At 43.1% G+C, this 26,930-nt stretch overlaps 22 non-coding genes across 22 annotated transcripts; all 22 read left to right on the top strand.

Annotated features, from left to right (window-relative positions):
• Positions 1–468: 468 nt before the first annotated feature.
• LOC128440927 (5S ribosomal RNA) lies at positions 469–587 on the top strand. The gene has a single exon (XR_008338635.1). It is a non-coding gene; the product is annotated as a 5S ribosomal RNA (ribosomal RNA).
• A 907-nt stretch (positions 588–1,494) lies between these two features.
• LOC128440926 (5S ribosomal RNA) lies at positions 1,495–1,613 on the top strand. The gene has a single exon (XR_008338634.1). It is a non-coding gene; the product is annotated as a 5S ribosomal RNA (ribosomal RNA).
• A 907-nt stretch (positions 1,614–2,520) lies between these two features.
• On the top strand, positions 2,521–2,639 carry LOC128440924 (5S ribosomal RNA). Its single transcript, XR_008338632.1, has one exon. It is a non-coding gene; the product is annotated as a 5S ribosomal RNA (ribosomal RNA).
• A 909-nt stretch (positions 2,640–3,548) lies between these two features.
• On the top strand, positions 3,549–3,667 carry LOC128440923 (5S ribosomal RNA). The gene has a single exon (XR_008338631.1). It is a non-coding gene; the product is annotated as a 5S ribosomal RNA (ribosomal RNA).
• Positions 3,668–4,576: 909 nt separating this feature from the next.
• LOC128440950 (5S ribosomal RNA) lies at positions 4,577–4,695 on the top strand. Its single transcript, XR_008338656.1, has one exon. It is a non-coding gene; the product is annotated as a 5S ribosomal RNA (ribosomal RNA).
• Positions 4,696–7,912: 3,217 nt separating this feature from the next.
• Positions 7,913–8,031, top strand: LOC128440921 (5S ribosomal RNA). The gene has a single exon (XR_008338630.1). It is a non-coding gene; the product is annotated as a 5S ribosomal RNA (ribosomal RNA).
• A 907-nt stretch (positions 8,032–8,938) lies between these two features.
• On the top strand, positions 8,939–9,057 carry LOC128440920 (5S ribosomal RNA). The gene has a single exon (XR_008338629.1). It is a non-coding gene; the product is annotated as a 5S ribosomal RNA (ribosomal RNA).
• Positions 9,058–9,964: 907 nt separating this feature from the next.
• LOC128440919 (5S ribosomal RNA) lies at positions 9,965–10,083 on the top strand. Its single transcript, XR_008338628.1, has one exon. It is a non-coding gene; the product is annotated as a 5S ribosomal RNA (ribosomal RNA).
• Positions 10,084–10,992: 909 nt separating this feature from the next.
• On the top strand, positions 10,993–11,111 carry LOC128440918 (5S ribosomal RNA). Its single transcript, XR_008338627.1, has one exon. It is a non-coding gene; the product is annotated as a 5S ribosomal RNA (ribosomal RNA).
• Positions 11,112–12,018: 907 nt separating this feature from the next.
• Positions 12,019–12,137, top strand: LOC128440917 (5S ribosomal RNA). The gene has a single exon (XR_008338626.1). It is a non-coding gene; the product is annotated as a 5S ribosomal RNA (ribosomal RNA).
• Positions 12,138–13,046: 909 nt separating this feature from the next.
• On the top strand, positions 13,047–13,165 carry LOC128440916 (5S ribosomal RNA). Its single transcript, XR_008338625.1, has one exon. It is a non-coding gene; the product is annotated as a 5S ribosomal RNA (ribosomal RNA).
• Positions 13,166–15,810: 2,645 nt separating this feature from the next.
• LOC128440915 (5S ribosomal RNA) lies at positions 15,811–15,929 on the top strand. The gene has a single exon (XR_008338624.1). It is a non-coding gene; the product is annotated as a 5S ribosomal RNA (ribosomal RNA).
• A 909-nt stretch (positions 15,930–16,838) lies between these two features.
• Positions 16,839–16,957, top strand: LOC128440914 (5S ribosomal RNA). The gene has a single exon (XR_008338623.1). It is a non-coding gene; the product is annotated as a 5S ribosomal RNA (ribosomal RNA).
• Positions 16,958–17,864: 907 nt separating this feature from the next.
• On the top strand, positions 17,865–17,983 carry LOC128440912 (5S ribosomal RNA). Its single transcript, XR_008338621.1, has one exon. It is a non-coding gene; the product is annotated as a 5S ribosomal RNA (ribosomal RNA).
• A 909-nt stretch (positions 17,984–18,892) lies between these two features.
• LOC128440911 (5S ribosomal RNA) lies at positions 18,893–19,011 on the top strand. The gene has a single exon (XR_008338620.1). It is a non-coding gene; the product is annotated as a 5S ribosomal RNA (ribosomal RNA).
• A 909-nt stretch (positions 19,012–19,920) lies between these two features.
• Positions 19,921–20,039, top strand: LOC128440910 (5S ribosomal RNA). The gene has a single exon (XR_008338619.1). It is a non-coding gene; the product is annotated as a 5S ribosomal RNA (ribosomal RNA).
• A 909-nt stretch (positions 20,040–20,948) lies between these two features.
• LOC128440909 (5S ribosomal RNA) lies at positions 20,949–21,067 on the top strand. Its single transcript, XR_008338618.1, has one exon. It is a non-coding gene; the product is annotated as a 5S ribosomal RNA (ribosomal RNA).
• Positions 21,068–21,974: 907 nt separating this feature from the next.
• On the top strand, positions 21,975–22,093 carry LOC128440908 (5S ribosomal RNA). The gene has a single exon (XR_008338617.1). It is a non-coding gene; the product is annotated as a 5S ribosomal RNA (ribosomal RNA).
• A 907-nt stretch (positions 22,094–23,000) lies between these two features.
• Positions 23,001–23,119, top strand: LOC128440907 (5S ribosomal RNA). Its single transcript, XR_008338616.1, has one exon. It is a non-coding gene; the product is annotated as a 5S ribosomal RNA (ribosomal RNA).
• A 909-nt stretch (positions 23,120–24,028) lies between these two features.
• Positions 24,029–24,147, top strand: LOC128440905 (5S ribosomal RNA). Its single transcript, XR_008338615.1, has one exon. It is a non-coding gene; the product is annotated as a 5S ribosomal RNA (ribosomal RNA).
• A 909-nt stretch (positions 24,148–25,056) lies between these two features.
• Positions 25,057–25,175, top strand: LOC128440904 (5S ribosomal RNA). The gene has a single exon (XR_008338614.1). It is a non-coding gene; the product is annotated as a 5S ribosomal RNA (ribosomal RNA).
• A 907-nt stretch (positions 25,176–26,082) lies between these two features.
• On the top strand, positions 26,083–26,201 carry LOC128440903 (5S ribosomal RNA). The gene has a single exon (XR_008338613.1). It is a non-coding gene; the product is annotated as a 5S ribosomal RNA (ribosomal RNA).
• Positions 26,202–26,930: the final 729 nt, after the last annotated feature.

Here is a 26,930-nt window from a genome sequence, read left to right as displayed (position 1 = left end):
CTTAATTTGTTATATTTTATTTACAATAAATGACGGCCAAAGGACGGCCTTGGACAGTCAAACTCTTACTCTTTTTTGGACACAAACTTCGCGTCAAACAATGCCATCACCAGCTTTCTCCGTGTGGCAAAAGGACAACTTGGGATCTTGGGGTTATAGGAAAAACCCAACCACGGTTGTTTCGCCATAACAGTCATATTTGGAGAGAAGGATGAAAGAGCAGCGAGTTTACGCACCATTAAAAGAAGAAACAGTGTATGAAACCGTGACATTGTCACTGAAGGAAATCATTGAAAATTGTCATGATTTTTTTCTCTTGCAATATTGTGACGAAATTGCACCTTGAGCTTCTATTTCCTTGACATTAAATAACAATAAAACCCAGCTTCAATGTTCACAAAGCAACAATAGTCCTCATGATGGTGATGGTTCATATGTATAAATAAGGTGTTGTGCTCTGACTCCTTCGCTTACGGCCATACCACCCTGAACACGCCCGATCTCGTCCGATCTCGGAAGCTAAGCAGGGTCGGGCCTGGTTAGTACTTGGATGGGAGACCGCCTGGGAATACCAGGTGCTGTAAGCTTTTTCCAATTTTCTTTGCAACCAGCAGAGGGTGCTGCTGCTGCTGCTGCTGCTTCACAGGAGAAACGTCATGGAAAGAGCAGGAAAGACTGGCCTTTGAAGAAACGAAGGATATGGAACACACACACACATCATCACTGAAGGAAGAGAGTTAACATTCAAATGACTTTTGACATTCACACCACTGCTTTAGTCATGTACTAGTAACATATCCTTCTCAAAATGTCATTGTAGGAGCCGCATTTAAGTTTCTTATGATTTGAGTGACTCACTAATTTCTCCTTCTTTCCCACCTTTGCTGAGTGCACACCTGCGACAAGGGCTGATTGGTGCACCCCCTAAATAGGACACGGAAGTGCATGACGAGGAGAAGGCTGGCAAGCAGATACAGTTATTGGCCGTCTGTTTGTGAACTGTGCAACTTGATGTATATATGCATCCTTAATTTGTTATATTTTATTTACAATAAATGACGGCCAAAGGACGGCCTTGGACAGTCAAACTCTTACTCTTTTTTGGACACAAACTGCGCGTCAAACAATGCCATCACCAGCTTTCTCCGTGTGGCAAAAGGACAACTTGGGATCTTGGGGTTATAGGAAAAACCCAACCACGGTTGTTTCGCCATAACAGTCATATTTGGAGAGAAGGATGAAAGAGCAGCGAGTTTACGCACCATTAAAAGAAGAAACAGTGTATGAAACCGTGACATTGTCACTGAAGGAAATCATTGAAAATTGTCATGATTTTTTTCTCTTGCAATATTGTGACGAAATTGCACCTTGAGCTTCTATTTCCTTGACATTAAATAACAATAAAGCCCAGCTTCAATGTTCACAAAGCAACAATAGTCCTCATGATGGTGATGGTTCATATGTATAAATAAGGTGTTGTGCTCTGACTCCTTCGCTTACGGCCATACCACCCTGAACACGCCCGATCTCGTCCGATCTCGGAAGCTAAGCAGGGTCGGGCCTGGTTAGTACTTGGATGGGAGACCGCCTGGGAATACCAGGTGCTGTAAGCTTTTTCCAATTTTCTTTGCAACCAGCAGAGGGTGCTGCTGCTGCTGCTGCTGCTTCACAGGAGAAACGTCATGGAAAGAGCAGGAAAGACTGGCCTTTGAAGAAACGAAGGATATGGAACACACACACACATCATCACTGAAGGAAGAGAGTTAACATTCAAATGACTTTTGACATTCACACCACTGCTTTAGTCATGTACTAGTAACATATCCTTCTCAAAATGTCATTGTAGGAGCCGCATTTAAGTTTCTTATGATTTGAGTGACTCACTAATTTCTCCTTCTTTCCCACCTTTGCTGAGTGCACACCTGCGACAAGGGCTGATTGGTGCACCCCCTAAATAGGACACGGAAGTGCATGACGAGGAGAAGGCTGGCAAGCAGATACAGTTATTGGCCGTCTGTTTGTGAACTGTGCAACTTGATGTATATATGCATCCTTAAATTGTTATATTTTATTTACAATAAATGACGGCCAAAGGACGGCCTTGGACAGTCAAACTCTTACTCTTTTTTGGACACAAACTGCGCGTCAAACAATGCCATCACCAGCTTTCTCCGTGTGGCAAAAGGACAACTTGGGATCTTGGGGTTATAGGAAAAACTCAACCACGGTTTTTTCCCCATAACAGTCATATTTGGAGAGAAGGATGAAAGAGCAGCGAGTTTACGCACCATTAAAAGAAGAAACAGTGTATGAAACCGTGACATTGTCACTGAAGGAAATCATTGAAAATTGTCATGATTTTTTTCTCTTGCAATATTGTGACGAAATTGCACCTTGAGCTTCTATTTCCTTGACATTAAATAACAATAAAACCCAGCTTCAATGTTCACAAAGCAACAATAGTCCTCATGATGGTGATGGTTCATATGTATAAATAAGGTGTTGTGCTCTGACTCCTTCGCTTACGGCCATACCACCCTGAACACGCCCGATCTCGTCCGATCTCGGAAGCTAAGCAGGGTCGGGCCTGGTTAGTACTTGGATGGGAGACCGCCTGGGAATACCAGGTGCTGTAAGCTTTTTCCAATTTTCTTTGCAACCAGCAGAGGGTGCTGCTGCTGCTGCTGCTGCTTCACAGGAGAAACGTCATGGAAAGAGCAGGAAAGACTGGCCTTTGAAGAAAAGAAGGATATGGAACACACACACACATCATCACTGAAGGAAGAGAGTTAACATTCAAATGACTTTTGACATTCACACCACTGCTTTAGTCATGTACTAGTAACATATCCTTCTCAAAATGTCATTGTAGGAGCCGCATTTAAGTTTCTTATGATTTGAGTGACTCACTAATTTCTCCTTCTTTCCCACCTTTGCTGAGTGCACACCTGCGACAAGGGCTGATTGGTGCACCCCCTAAATAGGACACGGAAGTGCATGACGAGGAGAAGGCTGGCAAGCAGATACAGTTATTGGCCGTCTGTTTGTGAACTGTGCAACTTGATGTATATATGCATCCTTAATTTGTTATATTTTATTTACAATAAATGACGGCCAAAGGACGGCCTTGGACAGTCAAACTCTTACTCTTTTATTTGGACACAAACTGCGCGTCAAACAATGCCATCACCAGCTTTCTCCGTGTGGCAAAAGGACAACTTGGGATCTTGGGGTTATAGAAAAAACTCAACCACGTTTTTTTCCCCATAACAGTCATATTTGGAGAGAAGGATGAAAGAGCAGCGAGTTTACTCACCATTAAAAGAAGAAACAGTGTATGAAACCGTGACATTGTCACTGAAGGAAATCATTGAAAATTGTCATGATTTTTTTCTCTTGCAATATTGTGACGAAATTGCACCTTGAGCTTCTATTTCCTTGACATTAAATAACAATAAAACCCAGCTTCAATGTTCACAAAGCAACAATAGTCCTCATGATGGTGATGGTTCATATGTATAAATAAGGTGTTGTGCTCTGACTCCTTCGCTTACGGCCATACCACCCTGAACACGCCCGATCTCGTCCGATCTCGGAAGCTAAGCAGGGTCGGGCCTGGTTAGTACTTGGATGGGAGACCGCCTGGGAATACCAGGTGCTGTAAGCTTTTTCCAATTTTCTTTGCAACCAGCAGAGGGTGCTGCTGCTGCTGCTGCTGCTTCACAGGAGAAACGTCATGGAAAGAGCAGGAAAGACTGGCCTTTGAAGAAACGAAGGATATGGAACACACACACACATCATCACTGAAGGAAGAGAGTTAACATTCAAATGACTTTTGACATTCACACCACTGCTTTAGTCATGTACTAGTAACATATCCTTCTCAAAATGTCATTGTAGGAGCCGCATTTAAGTTTCTTATGATTTGAGTGACTCACTAATTTCTCCTTCTTTCCCACCTTTGCTGAGTGCACACCTGCGACAAGGGCTGATTGGTGCACCCCCTAAATAGGACACGGAAGTGCATGACGAGGAGAAGGCTGGCAAGCAGATACAGTTATTGGCCGTCTGTTTGTGAACTGTGCAACTTGATGTATATATGCATCCTTAATTTGTTATATTTTATTTACAATAAATGACGGCCAAAGGACGGCCTTGGACAGTCAAACTCTTACTCTTTTATTTGGACACAAACTGCGCGTCAAACAATGCCATCACCAGCTTTCTCCGTGTGGCAAAAGGACAACTTGGGATCTTGGGGTTATAGGAAAAACTCAACCACGTTTTTTTCCCCATAACAGTCATATTTGGAGAGAAGGATGAAAGAGCAGCGAGTTTACTCACCATTAAAAGAAGAAACAGTGTATGAAACCGTGACATTGTCACCGAAGGAAATCATTGAAAATTGTCATGATTTTTTTCTCTTGCAATATTGTGACGAAATTGCACCTTGAGCTTCTATTTCCTTGACATTAAATAACAATAAAACCCAGCTTCAATGTTCACAAAGCAACAATAGTCCTCATGATGGTGATGGTTCATATGTATAAATAAGGTGTTGTGCTCTGACTCCTTCGCTTACGGCCATACCACCCTGAACACGCCCGATCTCGTCCGATCTCGGAAGCTAAGCAGGGTCGGGCTTGGTTAGTACTTGGATGGGAGACCGCCTGGGAATACCAGGTGCTGTAAGCTTTTTCCAATTTTCTTTGCAACCAGCAGAGGGTGCTGCTGCTGCTGCTGCTGCTTCACAGGAGAAACGTCATGGAAAGAGCAGGAAAGACTGGCCTTTGAAGAAACGAAGGATATGGAACACACACACACATCATCACTGAAGGAAGAGAGTTAACATTCAAATGACTTTTGACATTCACACCACTGCTTTAGTCATGTACTAGTAACATATCCTTCTCAAAATGTCATTGTAGGAGCCGCATTTAAGTTTCTTATGATTTGAGTGACTCACTAATTTCTCCTTCTTTCCCACCTTTGCTGAGTGCACACCTGCGACAAGGGCTGATTGGTGCACCCCCTAAATAGGACACGGAAGTGCATGACGAGGAGAAGGCTGGCAAGCAGATACAGTTATTGGCCGTCTGTTTGTGAACTGTGCAACTTGATGTATATATGCATCCTTAATTTGTTATATTTTATTTACAATAAATGACGGCCAAAGGACGGCCTTGGACAGTCAAACTCTTACTCTTTTATTTGGACACAAACTGCGCGTCAAACAATGCCATCACCAGCTTTCTCCGTGTGGCAAAAGGACAACTTGGGATCTTGGGGTTATAGGAAAAACTCAACCACGGTTTTTTCCCCATAACAGTCATATTTGGAGAGAAGGATGAAAGAGCAGCGAGTTTACTCACCATTAAAAGAAGAAACAGTGTATGAAACCGTGACATTGTCACTGAAGGAAATCATTGAAAATTGTCATGATTTTTTTCTCTTGCAATATTGTGACGAAATTGCACCTTGAGCTTCTATTTCCTTGACATTAAATAACAATAAAACCCAGCTTCAATGTTCACAAAGCAACAATAGTCCTCATGATGGTGATGGTTCATATGTATAAATAAGGTGTTGTGCTCTGACTCCTTCGCTTACGGCCATACCACCCTGAACACGCCCGATCTCGTCTGATCCCGTTCAGGTGTGCAAGCAGGAAGTGAGCAGAGAGCAGAGAGCAGTCGAGTGTTTGTTGGGACCGCGTGTGCTTGTGAGGCATAAGGTGCATTTGTGATAGTTTTATGTGTGATTCATTTCCCCTGCAGCCTGGCTGTTTGGGGGATTGTTTCATACTTTCTGTGATTGGATGGATAATTTGATAAATGACAAAATAGAAGGTAAGGCCACTTTGATTAATGCAGAACCCGAGATTGATTATGCTTCTAGTGATTGGGGGGAAGAACTTGTGAAGGAAAACATGGAAGTTAAGGACAGTTTGGCACATGTAGAACGGGAGAATGATTCTGGAAATATTGAAGCCAGCGAGAAAGGAATAACCCAGGAGATCAATTCCGTAATTAGGCCTATTGATAAAGCAAGCATGGCGAATGGTAGGAGAGATAAAGAGAGACAGGGAGAAAGTGAGGGTGATTGTGGCTATAAAAAGGAGCTGACATTGATTGTAGAGCCCGTCGGTGAGGATTACATTACCATGATGGAACTGTTGCGGGAAATCAAGGAAAAGTGTGGGATTGTTCTGGCATGCAGGGTCAAAAGTATGAACACTTACGAGATCACCATGCAGGAGGGAAAGGGCAAGACAAGGTTATTAGATGGCTTCAAAATCGAAAACACTCGGGTGACTGCCAAGGAAGTTCGCAGCAATGAAATTGTTGTTTCATTTCTAAACTTGCCATCTTATATCACTGATGCTGAAATTAGGCAGAAACTCTCAACGTGGGGCGTGAGGGCGATTTCGCCCATCAAAAGAAGGAAATGGCCTGGGACAGACGTGGTGGACGGGACAAGGTTCTGTAAAGTACAATTTACTGAACTTGTACAGTCGCTGCCCTACTCAGCAAAGTTCGAGACACTAGACGGAGGGGAGTACTTCCGTGTAATTCATGACAGGCAGGTGAAGGTCTGCAGGCTGTGCATCCAGCCAGGACATATTTTGAGAGAATGCCCAGACTTCACCTGTTATAAATGCAAGCGCCAGGGACACTATGCTAGGGAGTGTGACTTGCAGGGGGGGAGGCGCGGAGAGGAGAGGACGGTGGACGCGGAGCCAGCCGGCGGCGACGAGCGCGTTTCCTGGTCCGAGGAGGAGCAACGACAGCAGGACGAGGACACCGGAGCTGCCAGCGGGGGTGAAATTACCCCATCCACCATCGGCAGCAGTGCGGATGGAGTGTCCGGTGAGACGGGTTGCATGACGGGAGGAGCATCCGGGCAAAGTATGGAGGAAGGTGCTAGCAAAGCGCCCAAAACTCCCTCAGCCCGGGCGAGTGAACGAAGAGGCGACCGACCAGGAGAGGTGGAGGCCCCGGATTGCAGTGAGGCTCCAGGGGACGGCGGGGCTGCTGCTGCTGCTGCTGCTGCTGCTTCACAGGAGAAACGTCATGGAAAGAGCAGGAAAGACTGGCCTTTGAAGAAACGAAGGATATGGAACACACACACACATCATCACTGAAGGAAGAGAGTTAACATTCAAATGACTTTTGACATTCACACCACTGCTTTAGTCATGTACTAGTAACATATCCTTCTCAAAATGTCATTGTAGGAGCCGCATTTAAGTTTCTTATGATTTGAGTGACTCACTAATTTCTCCTTCTTTCCCACCTTTGCTGAGTGCACACCTGCGACAAGGGCTGATTGGTGCACCCCCTAAATAGGACACGGAAGTGCATGACGAGGAGAAGGCTGGCAAGCAGATACAGTTATTGGCCGTCTGTTTGTGAACTGTGCAACTTGATGTATATATGCATCCTTAATTTGTTATATTTTATTTACAATAAATGACGGCCAAAGGACGGCCTTGGACAGTCAAACTCTTACTCTTTTATTTGGACACAAACTGCGCGTCAAACAATGCCATCACCAGCTTTCTCCGTGTGGCAAAAGGACAACTTGGGATCTTGGGGTTATAGGAAAAACTCAACCACGTTTTTTTCCCCATAACAGTCATATTTGGAGAGAAGGATGAAAGAGCAGCGAGTTTACTCACCATTAAAAGAAGAAACAGTGTATGAAACCGTGACATTGTCACTGAAGGAAATCATTGAAAATTGTCATGATTTTTTTCTCTTGCAATATTGTGACGAAATTGCACCTTGAGCTTCTATTTTTTGACATTAAATAACAATAAAACCCAGCTTCAATGTTCACAAAGCAACAATAGTCCTCATGATGGTGATGGTTCATATGTATAAATAAGGTGTTGTGCTCTGACTCCTTCGCTTACGGCCATACCACCCTGAACACGCCCGATCTCGTCCGATCTCGGAAGCTAAGCAGGGTCGGGCCTGGTTAGTACTTGGATGGGAGACCGCCTGGGAATACCAGGTGCTGTAAGCTTTTTCCAATTTTCTTTGCAACCAGCAGAGGGTGCTGCTGCTGCTGCTGCTGCTTCACAGGAGAAACGTCATGGAAAGAGCAGGAAAGACTGGCCTTTGAAGAAACGAAGGATATGGAACACACACACACATCATCACTGAAGGAAGAGAGTTAACATTCAAATGACTTTTGACATTCACACCACTGCTTTAGTCATGTACTAGTAACATATCCTTCTCAAAATGTCATTGTAGGAGCCGCATTTAAGTTTCTTATGATTTGAGTGACTCACTAATTTCTCCTTCTTTCCCACCTTTGCTGAGTGCACACCTGCGACAAGGGCTGATTGGTGCACCCCCTAAATAGGACACGGAAGTGCATGACGAGGAGAAGGCTGGCAAGCAGATACAGTTATTGGCCGTCTGTTTGTGAACTGTGCAACTTGATGTATATATGCATCCTTAATTTGTTATATTTTATTTACAATAAATGACGGCCAAAGGACGGCCTTGGACAGTCAAACTCTTACTCTTTTTTGGACACAAACTGCGCGTCAAACAATGCCATCACCAGCTTTCTCCGTGTGGCAAAAGGACAACTTGGGATCTTGGGGTTATAGGAAAAACTCAACCACGTTTTTTTCCCCATAACAGTCATATTTGGAGAGAAGGATGAAAGAGCAGCGAGTATACTCACCATTAAAAGAAGAAACAGTGTATGAAACCGTGACATTGTCACTGAAGGAAATCATTGAAAATTGTCATGATTTTTTTCTCTTGCAATATTGTGACGAAATTGCACCTTGAGCTTCTATTTCCTTGACATTAAATAACAATAAAACCCAGCTTCAATGTTCACAAAGCAACAATAGTCCTCATGATGGTGATGGTTCATATGTATAAATAAGGTGTTGTGCTCTGACTCCTTCGCTTACGGCCATACCACCCTGAACACGCCCGATCTCGTCCGATCTCGGAAGCTAAGCAGGGTCGGGCCTGGTTAGTACTTGGATGGGAGACCGCCTGGGAATACCAGGTGCTGTAAGCTTTTTCCAATTTTCTTTGCAACCAGCAGAGGGTGCTGCTGCTGCTGCTGCTGCTTCACAGGAGAAACGTCATGGAAAGAGCAGGAAAGACTGGCCTTTGAAGAAAAGAAGGATATGGAACACACACACACATCATCACTGAAGGAAGAGAGTTAACATTCAAATGACTTTTGACATTCACACCACTGCTTTAGTCATGTACTAGTAACATATCCTTCTCAAAATGTCATTGTAGGAGCCGCATTTAAGTTTCTTATGATTTGAGTGACTCACTAATTTCTCCTTCTTTCCCACCTTTGCTGAGTGCACACCTGCGACAAGGGCTGATTGGTGCACCCCCTAAATAGGACACGGAAGTGCATGACGAGGAGAAGGCTGGCAAGCAGATACAGTTATTGGCCGTCTGTTTGTGAACTGTGCAACTTGATGTATATATGCATCCTTAATTTGTTATATTTTATTTACAATAAATGACGGCCAAAGGACGGCCTTGGACAGTCAAACTCTTACTCTTTTTTGGACACAAACTGCGCGTCAAACAATGCCATCACCAGCTTTCTCCGTGTGGCAAAAGGACAACTTGGGATCTTGGGGTTATAGGAAAAACTCAACCACGTTTTTTTCCCCATAACAGTCATATTTGGAGAGAAGGATGAAAGAGCAGCGAGTTTACTCACCATTAAAAGAAGAAACAGTGTATGAAACCGTGACATTGTCACCGAAGGAAATCATTGAAAATTGTCATGATTTTTTTCTCTTGCAATATTGTGACGAAATTGCACCTTGAGCTTCTATTTCCTTGACATTAAATAACAATAAAACCCAGCTTCAATGTTCACAAAGCAACAATAGTCCTCATGATGGTGATGGTTCATATGTATAAATAAGGTGTTGTGCTCTGACTCCTTCGCTTACGGCCATACCACCCTGAACACGCCCGATCTCGTCCGATCTCGGAAGCTAAGCAGGGTCGGGCCTGGTTAGTACTTGGATGGGAGACCGCCTGGGAATACCAGGTGCTGTAAGCTTTTTCCAATTTTCTTTGCAACCAGCAGAGGGTGCTGCTGCTGCTGCTGCTGCTTCACAGGAGAAACGTCATGGAAAGAGCAGGAAAGACTGGCCTTTGAAGAAAAGAAGGATATGGAACACACACACACATCATCACTGAAGGAAGAGAGTTAACATTCAAATGACTTTTGACATTCACACCACTGCTTTAGTCATGTACTAGTAACATATCCTTCTCAAAATGTCATTGTAGGAGCCGCATTTAAGTTTCTTATGATTTGAGTGACTCACTAATTTCTCCTTCTTTCCCACCTTTGCTGAGTGCACACCTGCGACAAGGGCTGATTGGTGCACCCCCTAAATAGGACACGGAAGTGCATGACGAGGAGAAGGCTGGCAAGCAGATACAGTTATTGGCCGTCTGTTTGTGAACTGTGCAACTTGATGTATATATGCATCCTTAATTTGTTATATTTTATTTACAATAAATGACGGCCAAAGGACGGCCTTGGACAGTCAAACGCTTACTCTTTTATTTGGACACAAACTGCGCGTCAAACAATGCCATCACCAGCTTTCTCCGTGTGGCAAAAGGACAACTTGGGATCTTGGGGTTATAGGAAAAACTCAACCACGTTTTTTTCCCCATAACAGTCATATTTGGAGAGAAGGATGAAAGAGCAGCGAGTTTACTCACCATTAAAAGAAGAAACAGTGTATGAAACCGTGACATTGTCACCGAAGGAAATCATTGAAAATTGTCATGATTTTTTTCTCTTGCAATATTGTGACGAAATTGCACCTTGAGCTTCTATTTCCTTGACATTAAATAACAATAAAACCCAGCTTCAATGTTCACAAAGCAACAATAGTCCTCATGATGGTGATGGTTCATATGTATAAATAAGGTGTTGTGCTCTGACTCCTTCGCTTACGGCCATACCACCCTGAACACGCCCGATCTCGTCCGATCTCGGAAGCTAAGCAGGGTCGGGCCTGGTTAGTACTTGGATGGGAGACCGCCTGGGAATACCAGGTGCTGTAAGCTTTTTCCAATTTTCTTTGCAACCAGCAGAGGGTGCTGCTGCTGCTGCTGCTGCTTCACAGGAGAAACGTCATGGAAAGAGCAGGAAAGACTGGCCTTTGAAGAAACGAAGGATATGGAACACACACACACATCATCACTGAAGGAAGAGAGTTAACATTCAAATGACTTTTGACATTCACACCACTGCTTTAGTCATGTACTAGTAACATATCCTTCTCAAAATGTCATTGTAGGAGCCGCATTTAAGTTTCTTATGATTTGAGTGACTCACTAATTTCTCCTTCTTTCCCACCTTTGCTGAGTGCACACCTGCGACAAGGGCTGATTGGTGCACTGCCTAAATAGGACACGGAAGTGCATGACGAGGAGAAGGCTGGCAAGCAGATACAGTTATTGGCCGTCTGTTTGTGAACTGTGCAACTTGATGTATATATGCATCCTTAATTTGTTATATTTTATTTACAATAAATGACGGCCAAAGGACGGCCTTGGACAGTCAAACTCTTACTCTTTTTTGGACACAAACTGCGCGTCAAACAATGCCATCACCAGCTTTCTCCGTGTGGCAAAAGGACAACTTGGGATCTTGGGGTTATAGGAAAAACTCAACCACGTTTTTTTCCCCATAACAGTCATATTTGGAGAGAAGGATGAAAGAGCAGCGAGTTTACTCACCATTAAAAGAAGAAACAGTGTATGAAACCGTGACATTGTCACTGAAGGAAATCATTGAAAATTGTCATGATTTTTTTCTCTTGCAATATTGTGACGAAATTGCACCTTGAGCTTCTATTTCCTTGACATTAAATAACAATAAAACCCAGCTTCAATGTTCACAAAGCAACAATAGTCCTCATGATGGTGATGGTTCATATGTATAAATAAGGTGTTGTGCTCTGACTCCTTCGCTTACGGCCATACCACCCTGAACACGCCCGATCTCGTCCGATCTCGGAAGCTAAGCAGGGTCGGGCCTGGTTAGTACTTGGATGGGAGACCGCCTGGGAATACCAGGTGCTGTAAGCTTTTTCCAATTTTCTTTGCAACCAGCAGAGGGTGCTGCTGCTGCTGCTGCTGCTTCACAAGAGAAACGTCATGGAAAGAGCAGGAAAGACTGGCCTTTGAAGAAACGAAGGATATGGAACACACACACACATCATCACTGAAGGAAGAGAGTTAACATTCAAATGACTTTTGACATTCACACCACTGCTTTAGTCATGTACTAGTAACATATCCTTCTCAAAATGTCATTGTAGGAGCCGCATTTAAGTTTCTTATGATTTGAGTGACTCACTAATTTCTCCTTCTTTCCCACCTTTGCTGAGTGCACACCTGCGACAAGGGCTGATTGGTGCACCCCCTAAATAGGACACGGAAGTGCATGACGAGGAGAAGGCTGGCAAGCAGATACAGTTATTGGCCGTCTGTTTGTGAACTGTGCAACTTGATGTATATATGCATCCTTAATTTGTTATATTTTATTTACAATAAATGACGGCCAAAGGACGGCCTTGGACAGTCAAACTCTTACTCTTTTATTTGGACACAAACTGCGCGTCAAACAATGCCATCACCAGCTTTCTCCGTGTGGCAAAAGGACAACTTGGGATCTTGGGGTTATAGGAAAAACTCAACCACGTTTTTTTCCCCATAACAGTCATATTTGGAGAGAAGGATGAAAGAGCAGCGAGTTTACGCACCATTAAAAGAAGAAACAGTGTATGAAACCGTGACATTGTCACTGAAGGAAATCATTGAAAATTGTCATGATTTTTTTCTCTTGCAATATTGTGACGAAATTGCACCTTGAGCTTCTATTTCCTTGACATTAAATAACAATAAAACCCAGCTTCAATGTTCACAAAGCAACAATAGTCCTCATGATGGTGATGGTTCATATGTATAAATAAGGTGTTGTGCTCTGACTCCTTCGCTTACGGCCATACCACCCTGAACACGCCCGATCTCGTCCGATCTCGGAAGCTAAGCAGGGTCGGGCCTGGTTAGTACTTGGATGGGAGACCGCCTGGGAATACCAGGTGCTGTAAGCTTTTTCCAATTTTCTTTGCAACCAGCAGAGGGTGCTATGGAGGACCATACATGACTTAAGTAAAAATAAATAAATAAATAAATGTATAAATAAATACATAAATAAATAAATAAATGAATAAATAAAAATGGAAATAAATAAATAAATACAGAAATAAATAAATAAATATGTTAATACCAAGAGAAATGTCACAATAAATGTCTTAAATATATTTGCACATTTATTTATTCCCTGATACATTTCCTTTTCATTTGCAGTGTCCTTATGCTAATGAGAAAGGCGGGCCTAGCCGCAGTCTCATGCAGGATTGGTCAAAGGAGTGTAATGATCCAGCCCTACTACTTCTGCCTCTCAATGCTGGTGTCCAGTAGCTGTTTGCAGCGTTGAGCCAGTTCACACTTAAAATGAACTAGTTCAAGTTCAGAGGGTTAGTTAAGGTTATTTTTTATTGGGATGATTTAGCTGTCAGTAGTCCTGACTGTGAGCGTCACGTCTCGTGTTGTACTGAGCACAAGGAGCGAGCCGAGAGGAGAAGGAGGAAACAGAAACTCCAGCTCGTTACAAACCACCTGCAGCCTCTGCTCTGATCATGAAGCAGCTGATCTCTGAGCAGATGTGACCAGAGAAGCTCTGTGTTTCCACTGTTCTACAAAGTCACTGAAAAGCTGTTTCACGGTGAAGAGCTCAAGTCTCAGTCACTGCCCGTGTCTCTGAGCGAGTGTGTGGAGCAGCAGGGGCTGTGTGTGTGTGTAGCTCAGTTGACCAATCCTGCTCGAGACTGAGGTTAGGCCCGCCTTTCTCATTAGCGTAAGGACACTGAAATCGAAAAATAAAAGTTGGAATAAATGTGGAAATAAATAAATAAATGTGGAAATAAATGCAGAATTAAATAAATCAATGTCTTAAACTTATTTCCACATTTATTTATTTATTTCCACTTTTATTCCAACTTTTATTTATTTCCACATTTATTTATTTCCACATTTCAGTGTCCTTATGCTAATGAGAAAGGCGGGCCTAACCTCAGTCTCGAGCAGGATTGGTCAACTGAGCTACACACACACACAGCCCCTGCGCTCCGTCACACACTCGCTCAGAGACACGGGCAGTGACTGAGACTTGAGCTCTTCACCGTGAAACAGCTTTTCAGTGACTTTGTAGAACAGTGAAAACACAGAGTTTCTCTGGTCACATCTGATCAGAGATCAGCGGCTTCATGATCAGAGCAGAGGCTGCAGGTGGTTTGTAACGAGCTGGAGTTTCTGTTTCCTCCTCCTCCTCTCGGCTCGCTCCTTGTGCTCAGTACAACACGAGACGTGACGCTCACAGTCAGGACTACTGACAGCTAAATCATCCCAATAAAAAATAACCTTAACTAACCCTCTGAACTTGAACTAGTTCATTTTAAGTGTGAACTGGCTCAACGCTGCAAACAGCTACTGGACACCAGTCAGCATTGAGAGGCAGACGTAGGGCTGGATCATTACGCTCTTGTGACCAATCCTGCTCGAGACTGCGGTTAGGCCCGCCTTTCTTATTAGCATAAGGACACTGCAAATGAAAAGGAAATGTATCAGGGAATAAATAAATGTGCAAATATATTTAAGACATTTATTTTGACATTTATTTTGGTATTAACATATTTATTTATTTATTTCTGTATTAATTAATTTATTTCCTTTTTTATTTATTTATTTATTTCTGTATTTATTTATACATTTATTTATTTATTTATTTTTACTTATGTCATGTATGGTCCTCCATAGGGTGCTGCTGCTGCTGCTGCTGCTTCACAGGAGAAACGTCATGGAAAGAGCAGGAAAGACTGGCCTTTGAAGAAAAGAAGGATATGGAACACACACACACATCATCACTGAAGGAAGAGAGTTAACATTCAAATGACTTTTGACATTCACACCACTGCTTTAGTCATGTACTAGTAACATATCCTTCTCAAAATGTCATTGTAGGAGCCGCATTTAAGTTTCTTATGATTTGAGTGACTCACTAATTTCTCCTTCTTTCCCACCTTTGCTGAGTGCACACCTGCGACAAGGGCTGATTGGTGCACCCCCTAAATAGGACACGGAAGTGCATGACGAGGAGAAGGCTGGCAAGCAGATACAGTTATTGGCCGTCTGTTTGTGAACTGTGCAACTTGATGTATATATGCATCCTTAATTTGTTATATTTTATTTACAATAAATGACGGCCAAAGGACGGCCTTGGACAGTCAAACTCTTACTCTTTTATTTGGACACAAACTGCGCGTCAAACAATGCCATCACCAGCTTTCTCCGTGTGGCAAAAGGACAACTTGGGATCTTGGGGTTATAGAAAAAACTCAACCACGTTTTTTTCCCCATAACAGTCATATTTGGAGAGAAGGATGAAAGAGCAGCGAGTTTACTCACCATTAAAAGAAGAAACAGTGTATGAAACCGTGACATTGTCACTGAAGGAAATCATTGAAAATTGTCATGATTTTTTTCTCTTGCAATATTGTGACGAAATTGCACCTTGAGCTTCTATTTCCTTGACATTAAATAACAATAAAACCCAGCTTCAATGTTCACAAAGCAACAATAGTCCTCATGATGGTGATGGTTCATATGTATAAATAAGGTGTTGTGCTCTGACTCCTTCGCTTACGGCCATACCACCCTGAACACGCCCGATCTCGTCCGATCTCGGAAGCTAAGCAGGGTCGGGCCTGGTTAGTACTTGGATGGGAGACCGCCTGGGAATACCAGGTGCTGTAAGCTTTTTCCAATTTTCTTTGCAACCAGCAGAGGGTGCTGCTGCTGCTGCTGCTGCTTCACAGGAGAAACGTCATGGAAAGAGCAGGAAAGACTGGCCTTTGAAGAAAAGAAGGATATGGAACACACACACACATCATCACTGAAGGAAGAGAGTTAACATTCAAATGACTTTTGACATTCACACCACTGCTTTAGTCATGTACTAGTAACATATCCTTCTCAAAATGTCATTGTAGGAGCCGCATTTAAGTTTCTTATGATTTGAGTGACTCACTAATTTCTCCTTCTTTCCCACCTTTGCTGAGTGCACACCTGCGACAAGGGCTGATTGGTGCACCCCCTAAATAGGACACGGAAGTGCATGACGAGGAGAAGGCTGGCAAGCAGATACAGTTATTGGCCGTCTGTTTGTGAACTGTGCAACTTGATGTATATATGCATCCTTAATTTGTTATATTTTATTTACAATAAATGACGGCCAAAGGACGGCCTTGGACAGTCAAACTCTTACTCTTTTATTTGGACACAAACTGCGCGTCAAACAATGCCATCACCAGCTTTCTCCGTGTGGCAAAAGGACAACTTGGGATCTTGGGGTTATAGGAAAAACTCAACCACGTTTTTTTCCCCATAACAGTCATATTTGGAGAGAAGGATGAAAGAGCAGCGAGTTTACTCACCATTAAAAGAAGAAACAGTGTATGAAACCGTGACATTGTCACCGAAGGAAATCATTGAAAATTGTCATGATTTTTTTCTCTTGCAATATTGTGACGAAATTGCACCTTGAGCTTCTATTTCCTTGACATTAAATAACAATAAAACCCAGCTTCAATGTTCACAAAGCAACAATAGTCCTCATGATGGTGATGGTTCATATGTATAAATAAGGTGTTGTGCTCTGACTCCTTCGCTTACGGCCATACCACCCTGAACACGCCCGATCTCGTCCGATCTCGGAAGCTAAGCAGGGTCGGGCCTGGTTAGTACTTGGATGGGAGACCGCCTGGGAATACCAGGTGCTGTAAGCTTTTTCCAATTTTCTTTGCAACCAGCAGAGGGTGCTGCTGCTGCTGCTGCTGCTTCACAGGAGAAACGTCATGGAAAGAGCAGGAAAGACTGGCCTTTGAAGAAACGAAGGATATGGAACACACACACACATCATCACTGAAGGAAGAGAGTTAACATTCAAATGACTTTTGACATTCACACCACTGCTTTAGTCATGTACTAGTAACATATCCTTCTCAAAATGTCATTGTAGGAGCCGCATTTAAGTTTCTTATGATTTGAGTGACTCACTAATTTCTCCTTCTTTCCCACCTTTGCTGAGTGTACACCTGCGACAAGGGCTGATTGGTGCACTGCCTAAATAGGACACGGAAGTGCATGACGAGGAGAAGGCTGGCAAGCAGATACAGTTATTGGCCGTCTGTTTGTGAACTGTGCAACTTGATGTATATATGCATCCTTAATTTGTTATATTTTATTTACAATAAATGACGGCCAAAGGACGGCCTTGGACAGTCAAACTCTTACTCTTTTTTGGACACAAACTGCGCGTCAAACAATGCCATCACCAGCTTTCTCCGTGTGGCAAAAGGACAACTTGGGATCTTGGGGTTATAGGAAAAACTCAACCACGTTTTTTTCCCCATAACAGTCATATTTGGAGAGAAGGATGAAAGAGCAGCGAGTTTACTCACCATTAAAAGAAGAAACAGTGTATGAAACCGTGACATTGTCACTGAAGGAAATCATTGAAAATTGTCATGATTTTTTTCTCTTGCAATATTGTGACGAAATTGCACCTTGAGCTTCTATTTCCTTGACATTAAATAACAATAAAACCCAGCTTCAATGTTCACAAAGCAACAATAGTCCTCATGATGGTGATGGTTCATATGTATAAATAAGGTGTTGTGCTCTGACTCCTTCGCTTACGGCCATACCACCCTGAACACGCCCGATCTCGTCCGATCTCGGAAGCTAAGCAGGGTCGGGCCTGGTTAGTACTTGGATGGGAGACCGCCTGGGAATACCAGGTGCTGTAAGCTTTTTCCAATTTTCTTTGCAACCAGCAGAGGGTGCTGCTGCTGCTGCTGCTGCTTCACAAGAGAAACGTCATGGAAAGAGCAGGAAAGACTGGCCTTTGAAGAAACGAAGGATATGGAACACACACACACATCATCACTGAAGGAAGAGAGTTAACATTCAAATGACTTTTGACATTCACACCACTGCTTTAGTCATGTACTAGTAACATATCCTTCTCAAAATGTCATTGTAGGAGCCGCATTTAAGTTTCTTATGATTTGAGTGACTCACTAATTTCTCCTTCTTTCCCACCTTTGCTGAGTGCACACCTGCGACAAGGGCTGATTGGTGCACCCCCTAAATAGGACACGGAAGTGCATGACGAGGAGAAGGCTGGCAAGCAGATACAGTTATTGGCCGTCTGTTTGTGAACTGTGCAACTTGATGTATATATGCATCCTTAATTTGTTATATTTTATTTACAATAAATGACGGCCAAAGGACGGCCTTGGACAGTCAAACTCTTACTCTTTTATTTGGACACAAACTGCGCGTCAAACAATGCCATCACCAGCTTTCTCCGTGTGGCAAAAGGACAACTTGGGATCTTGGGGTTATAGGAAAAACTCAACCACGTTTTTTTCCCCATAACAGTCATATTTGGAGAGAAGGATGAAAGAGCAGCGAGTTTACGCACCATTAAAAGAAGAAACAGTGTATGAAACCGTGACATTGTCACTGAAGGAAATCATTGAAAATTGTCATGATTTTTTTCTCTTGCAATATTGTGACGAAATTGCACCTTGAGCTTCTATTTCCTTGACATTAAATAACAATAAAACCCAGCTTCAATGTTCACAAAGCAACAATAGTCCTCATGATGGTGATGGTTCATATGTATAAATAAGGTGTTGTGCTCTGACTCCTTCGCTTACGGCCATACCACCCTGAACACGCCCGATCTCGTCCGATCTCGGAAGCTAAGCAGGGTCGGGCCTGGTTAGTACTTGGATGGGAGACCGCCTGGGAATACCAGGTGCTGTAAGCTTTTTCCAATTTTCTTTGCAACCAGCAGAGGGTGCTGCTGCTGCTGCTGCTGCTTCACAGGAGAAACGTCATGGAAAGAGCAGGAAAGACTGGCCTTTGAAGAAAAGAAGGATATGGAACACACACACACATCATCACTGAAGGAAGAGAGTTAACATTCAAATGACTTTTGACATTCACACCACTGCTTTAGTCATGTACTAGTAACATATCCTTCTCAAAATGTCATTGTAGGAGCCGCATTTAAGTTTCTTATGATTTGAGTGACTCACTAATTTCTCCTTCTTTCCCACCTTTGCTGAGTGCACACCTGCGACAAGGGCTGATTGGTGCACCCCCTAAATAGGACACGGAAGTGCATGACGAGGAGAAGGCTGGCAAGCAGATACAGTTATTGGCCGTCTGTTTGTGAACTGTGCAACTTGATGTATATATGCATCCTTAATTTGTTATATTTTATTTACAATAAATGACGGCCAAAGGACGGCCTTGGACAGTCAAACTCTTACTCTTTTATTTGGACACAAACTGCGCGTCAAACAATGCCATCACCAGCTTTCTCCGTGTGGCAAAAGGACAACTTGGGATCTTGGGGTTATAGAAAAAACTCAACCACGTTTTTTTCCCCATAACAGTCATATTTGGAGAGAAGGATGAAAGAGCAGCGAGTTTACTCACCATTAAAAGAAGAAACAGTGTATGAAACCGTGACATTGTCACTGAAGGAAATCATTGAAAATTGTCATGATTTTTTTCTCTTGCAATATTGTGACGAAATTGCACCTTGAGCTTCTATTTCCTTGACATTAAATAACAATAAAACCCAGCTTCAATGTTCACAAAGCAACAATAGTCCTCATGATGGTGATGGTTCATATGTATAAATAAGGTGTTGTGCTCTGACTCCTTCGCTTACGGCCATACCACCCTGAACACGCCCGATCTCGTCCGATCTCGGAAGCTAAGCAGGGTCGGGCCTGGTTAGTACTTGGATGGGAGACCGCCTGGGAATACCAGGTGCTGTAAGCTTTTTCCAATTTTCTTTGCAACCAGCAGAGGGTGCTGCTGCTGCTGCTGCTGCTTCACAGGAGAAACGTCATGGAAAGAGCAGGAAAGACTGGCCTTTGAAGAAACGAAGGATATGGAACACACACACACATCATCACTGAAGGAAGAGAGTTAACATTCAAATGACTTTTGACATTCACACCACTGCTTTAGTCATGTACTAGTAACATATCCTTCTCAAAATGTCATTGTAGGAGCCGCATTTAAGTTTCTTATGATTTGAGTGACTCACTAATTTCTCCTTCTTTCCCACCTTTGCTGAGTGCACACCTGCGACAAGGGCTGATTGGTGCACCCCCTAAATAGGACACGGAAGTGCATGACGAGGAGAAGGCTGGCAAGCAGATACAGTTATTGGCCGTCTGTTTGTGAACTGTGCAACTTGATGTATATATGCATCCTTAATTTGTTATATTTTATTTACAATAAATGACGGCCAAAGGACGGCCTTGGACAGTCAAACTCTTACTCTTTTATTTGGACACAAACTGCGCGTCAAACAATGCCATCACCAGCTTTCTCCGTGTGGCAAAAGGACAACTTGGGATCTTGGGGTTATAGGAAAAACTCAACCACGTTTTTTTCCCCATAACAGTCATATTTGGAGAGAAGGATGAAAGAGCAGCGAGTTTACTCACCATTAAAAGAAGAAACAGTGTATGAAACCGTGACATTGTCACCGAAGGAAATCATTGAAAATTGTCATGATTTTTTTCTCTTGCAATATTGTGACGAAATTGCACCTTGAGCTTCTATTTCCTTGACATTAAATAACAATAAAACCCAGCTTCAATGTTCACAAAGCAACAATAGTCCTCATGATGGTGATGGTTCATATGTATAAATAAGGTGTTGTGCTCTGACTCCTTCGCTTACGGCCATACCACCCTGAACACGCCCGATCTCGTCCGATCTCGGAAGCTAAGCAGGGTCGGGCCTGGTTAGTACTTGGATGGGAGACCGCCTGGGAATACCAGGTGCTGTAAGCTTTTTCCAATTTTCTTTGCAACCAGCAGAGGGTGCTGCTGCTGCTGCTGCTGCTTCACAGGAGAAACGTCATGGAAAGAGCAGGAAAGACTGGCCTTTGAAGAAACGAAGGATATGGAACACACACACACATCATCACTGAAGGAAGAGAGTTAACATTCAAATGACTTTTGACATTCACACCACTGCTTTAGTCATGTACTAGTAACATATCCTTCTCAAAATGTCATTGTAGGAGCCGCATTTAAGTTTCTTATGATTTGAGTGACTCACTAATTTCTCCTTCTTTCCCACCTTTGCTGAGTGCACACCTGCGACAAGGGCTGATTGGTGCACCCCCTAAATAGGACACGGAAGTGCATGACGAGGAGAAGGCTGGCAAGCAGATACAGTTATTGGCCGTCTGTTTGTGAACTGTGCAACTTGATGTATATATGCATCCTTAATTTGTTATATTTTATTTACAATAAATGACGGCCAAAGGACGGCCTTGGACAGTCAAACTCTTACTCTTTTTTGGACACAAACTGCGCGTCAAACAATGCCATCACCAGCTTTCTCCGTGTGGCAAAAGGACAACTTGGGATCTTGGGGTTATAGGAAAAACTCAACCACGGTTTTTTCCCCATAACAGTCATATTTGGAGAGAAGGATGAAAGAGCAGCGAGTTTACGCACCATTAAAAGAAGAAACAGTGTATGAAACCGTGACATTGTCACTGAAGGAAATCATTGAAAATTGTCATGATTTTTTTCTCTTGCAATATTGTGACGAAATTGCACCTTGAGCTTCTATTTCCTTGACATTAAATAACAATAAAACCCAGCTTCAATGTTCACAAAGCAACAATAGTCCTCATGATGGTGATGGTTCATATGTATAAATAAGGTGTTGTGCTCTGACTCCTTCGCTTACGGCCATACCACCCTGAACACGCCCGATCTCGTCCGATCTCGGAAGCTAAGCAGGGTCGGGCCTGGTTAGTACTTGGATGGGAGACCGCCTGGGAATACCAGGTGCTGTAAGCTTTTTCCAATTTTCTTTGCAACCAGCAGAGGGTGCTGCTGCTGCTGCTGCTGCTTCACAGGAGAAACGTCATGGAAAGAGCAGGAAAGACTGGCCTTTGAAGAAACGAAGGATATGGAACACACACACACATCATCACTGAAGGAAGAGAGTTAACATTCAAATGACTTTTGACATTCACACCACTGCTTTAGTCATGTACTAGTAACATATCCTTCTCAAAATGTCATTGTAGGAGCCGCATTTAAGTTTCTTATGATTTGAGTGACTCACTAATTTCTCCTTCTTTCCCACCTTTGCTGAGTGCACACCTGCGACAAGGGCTGATTGGTGCACCCCCTAAATAGGACACGGAAGTGCATGACGAGGAGAAGGCTGGCAAGCAGATACAGTTATTGGCCGTCTGTTTGTGAACTGTGCAACTTGATGTATATATGCATCCTTAATTTGTTATATTTTATTTACAATAAATGACGGCCAAAGGACGGCCTTGGACAGTCAAACTCTTACTCTTTTTTGGACACAAACTGCGCGTCAAACAATGCCATCACCAGCTTTCTCCGTGTGGCAAAAGGACAACTTGGGATCTTGGGGTTATAGGAAAAACTCAACCACGGTTTTTTCCCCATAACAGTCATATTTGGAGAGAAGGATGAAAGAGCAGCGAGTTTACGCACCATTAAAAGAAGAAACAGTGTATGAAACCGTGACATTGTCACTGAAGGAAATCATTGAAAATTGTCATGATTTTTTTCTCTTGCAATATTGTGACGAAATTGCACCTTGAGCTTCTATTTCCTTGACATTAAATAACAATAAAACCCAGCTTCAATGTTCACAAAGCAACAATAGTCCTCATGATGGTGATGGTTCATATGTATAAATAAGGTGTTGTGCTCTGACTCCTTCGCTTACGGCCATACCACCCTGAACACGCCCGATCTCGTCCGATCTCGGAAGCTAAGCAGGGTCGGGCCTGGTTAGTACTTGGATGGGAGACCGCCTGGGAATACCAGGTGCTGTAAGCTTTTTCCAATTTTCTTTGCAACCAGCAGAGGGTGCTGCTGCTGCTGCTGCTGCTTCACAGGAGAAACGTCATGGAAAGAGCAGGAAAGACTGGCCTTTGAAGAAACGAAGGATATGGAACACACACACACATCATCACTGAAGGAAGAGAGTTAACATTCAAATGACTTTTGACATTCACACCACTGCTTTAGTCATGTACTAGTAACATATCCTTCTCAAAATGTCATTGTAGGAGCCGCATTTAAGTTTCTTATGATTTGAGTGACTCACTAATTTCTCCTTCTTTCCCACCTTTGCTGAGTGCACACCTGCGACAAGGGCTGATTGGTGCACCCCCTAAATAGGACACGGAAGTGCATGACGAGGAGAAGGCTGGCAAGCAGATACAGTTATTGGCCGTCTGTTTGTGAACTGTGCAACTTGATGTATATATGCATCCTTAATTTGTTATATTTTATTTACAATAAATGACGGCCAAAGGACGGCCTTGGACAGTCAAACTCTTACTCTTTTATTTGGACACAAACTGCGCGTCAAACAATGCCATCACCAGCTTTCTCCGTGTGGCAAAAGGACAACTTGGGATCTTGGGGTTATAGGAAAAACTCAACCACGTTTTTTTCCCCATAACAGTCATATTTGGAGAGAAGGATGAAAGAGCAGCGAGTTTACTCACCATTAAAAGAAGAAACAGTGTATGAAACCGTGACATTGTCACCGAAGGAAATCATTGAAAATTGTCATGATTTTTTTCTCTTGCAATATTGTGACGAAATTGCACCTTGAGCTTCTATTTCCTTGACATTAAATAACAATAAAACCCAGCTTCAATGTTCACAAAGCAACAATAGTCCTCATGATGGTGATGGTTCATATGTATAAATAAGGTGTTGTGCTCTGACTCCTTCGCTTACGGCCATACCACCCTGAACACGCCCGATCTCGTCCGATCTCGGAAGCTAAGCAGGGTCGGGCCTGGTTAGTACTTGGATGGGAGACCGCCTGGGAATACCAGGTGCTGTAAGCTTTTTCCAATTTTCTTTGCAACCAGCAGAGGGTGCTGCTGCTGCTGCTGCTGCTTCACAGGAGAAACGTCATGGAAAGAGCAGGAAAGACTGGCCTTTGAAGAAACGAAGGATATGGAACACACACACACATCATCACTGAAGGAAGAGAGTTAACATTCAAATGACTTTTGACATTCACACCACTGCTTTAGTCATGTACTAGTAACATATCCTTCTCAAAATGTCATTGTAGGAGCCGCATTTAAGTTTCTTATGATTTGAGTGACTCACTAATTTCTCCTTCTTTCCCACCTTTGCTGAGTGCACACCTGCGACAAGGGCTGATTGGTGCACCCCCTAAATAGGACACGGAAGTGCATGACGAGGAGAAGGCTGGCAAGCAGATACAGTTATTGGCCGTCTGTTTGTGAACTGTGCAACTTGATGTATATATGCATCCTTAATTTGTTATATTTTATTTACAATAAATGACGGCCAAAGGACGGCCTTGGACAGTCAAACTCTTACTCTTTTATTTGGACACAAACTGCGCGTCAAACAATGCCATCACCAGCTTTCTCCGTGTGGCAAAAGGACAACTTGGGATCTTGGGGTTATAGGAAAAACTCAACCACGGTTTTTTCCCCATAACAGTCATATTTGGAGAGAAGGATGAAAGAGCAGCGAGTTTACGCACCATTAAAAGAAGAAACAGTGTATGAAACCGTGACATTGTCACTGAAGGAAATCATTGAAAATTGTCATGATTTTTTTCTCTTGCAATATTGTGACGAAATTGCACCTTGAGCTTCTATTTCCTTGACATTAAATAACAATAAAACCCAGCTTCAATGTTCACAAAGCAACAATAGTCCTCATGATGGTGATGGTTCATATGTATAAATAAGGTGTTGTGCTCTGACTCCTTCGCTTACGGCCATACCACCCTGAACACGCCCGATCTCGTCCGATCTCGGAAGCTAAGCAGGGTCGGGCCTGGTTAGTACTTGGATGGGAGACCGCCTGGGAATACCAGGTGCTGTAAGCTTTTTCCAATTTTCTTTGCAACCAGCAGAGGGTGCTGCTGCTGCTGCTGCTGCTTCACAGGAGAAACGTCATGGAAAGAGCAGGAAAGACTGGCCTTTGAAGAAACGAAGGATATGGAACACACACACACATCATCACTGAAGGAAGAGAGTTAACATTCAAATGACTTTTGACATTCACACCACTGCTTTAGTCATGTACTAGTAACATATCCTTCTCAAAATGTCATTGTAGGAGCCGCATTTAAGTTTCTTATGATTTGAGTGACTCACTAATTTCTCCTTCTTTCCCACCTTTGCTGAGTGCACACCTGCGACAAGAGCTGATTGGTGCACCCCCTAAATAGGACACGGAAGTGCATGACGAGGAGAAGGCTGGCAAGCAGATACAGTTATTGGCCGTCTGTTTGTGAAGTGTGCAACTTGATGTATATATGCATCCTTAATTTGTTATATTTTATTTACAATAAATGACGGCCAAAGGACGGCCTTGGACAGTCAAACTCTTACTCTTTTTTGGACACAAACTGCGCGTCAAACAATGCCATCACCAGCTTTCTCCGTGTGGCAAAAGGACAACTTGGGATCTTGGGGTTATAGGAAAAACTCAACCACGGTTTTTTCCCCATAACAGTCATATTTGGAGAGAAGGATGAAAGAGCAGCGAGTTTACGCACCATTAAAAGAAGAAACAGTGTATGAAACCGTGACATTGTCACTGAAGGAAATCATTGAAAATTGTCATGATTTTTTTCTCTTGCAATATTGTGACGAAATTGCACCTTGAGCTTCTATTTCCTTGACATTAAATAACAATAAAACCCAGCTTCAATGTTCACAAAGCAACAATAGTCCTCATGATGGTGATGGTTCATATGTATAAATAAGGTGTTGTGCTCTGACTCCTTCGCTTACGGCCATACCACCCTGAACACGCCCGATCTCGTCCGATCTCGGAAGCTAAGCAGGGTCGGGCCTGGTTAGTACTTGGATGGGAGACCGCCTGGGAATACCAGGTGCTGTAAGCTTTTTCCAATTTTCTTTGCAACCAGCAGAGGGTGCTGCTGCTGCTGCTGCTGCTTCACAGGAGAAACATCATGGAAAGAGCAGGAAAGACTGGCCTTTGAAGAAACGAAGGATATGGAACACACACACACATCATCACTGAAGGAAGAGAGTTAACATTCAAATGACTTTTGACATTCACACCACTGCTTTAGTCATGTACTAGTAACATATCCTTCTCAAAATGTCATTGTAGGAGCCGCATTAAAGTTTCTTATGATTTGAGTGACTCACTAATTTCTCCTTCTTTCCCACCCTTGCTGAGTGCACACCTGCGACAAGGGCTGATTGGTGCACCCCCTAAATAGGACACGGAAGTGCATGACGAGGAGAAGGCTGGCAAGCAGATACAGTTATTGGCCGTCTGTTTGTGAACTGTGCAACTTGATGTATATATGCATCCTTAATTTGTTATATTTTATTTACAATAAATGACGGCCAAAGGACGGCCTTGGACAGTCAAACTCTTACTCTTTTTTGGACACAAACTGCGCGTCAAACAATGCCATCACCAGCTTTCTCCGTGTGGCAAAAGGACAACTTGGGATCTTGGGGTTATAGGAAAAACCCAACCACGGTTGTTTCGCCATAACAGTCATATTTGGAGAGAAGGATGAAAGAGCAGCGAGTTTACGCACCATTAAAAGAAGAAACAGTGTATGAAACCGTGACATTGTCACTGAAGGAAATCA

Source organism: Pleuronectes platessa, chromosome 5 (genome assembly GCF_947347685.1).
Source record: "Pleuronectes platessa chromosome 5, fPlePla1.1, whole genome shotgun sequence".
In the NCBI taxonomy this organism is placed as follows: domain Eukaryota; kingdom Metazoa; phylum Chordata; class Actinopteri; order Pleuronectiformes; family Pleuronectidae; genus Pleuronectes; species Pleuronectes platessa.
This window is presented reverse-complemented; position numbering and strand designations above follow the sequence as displayed.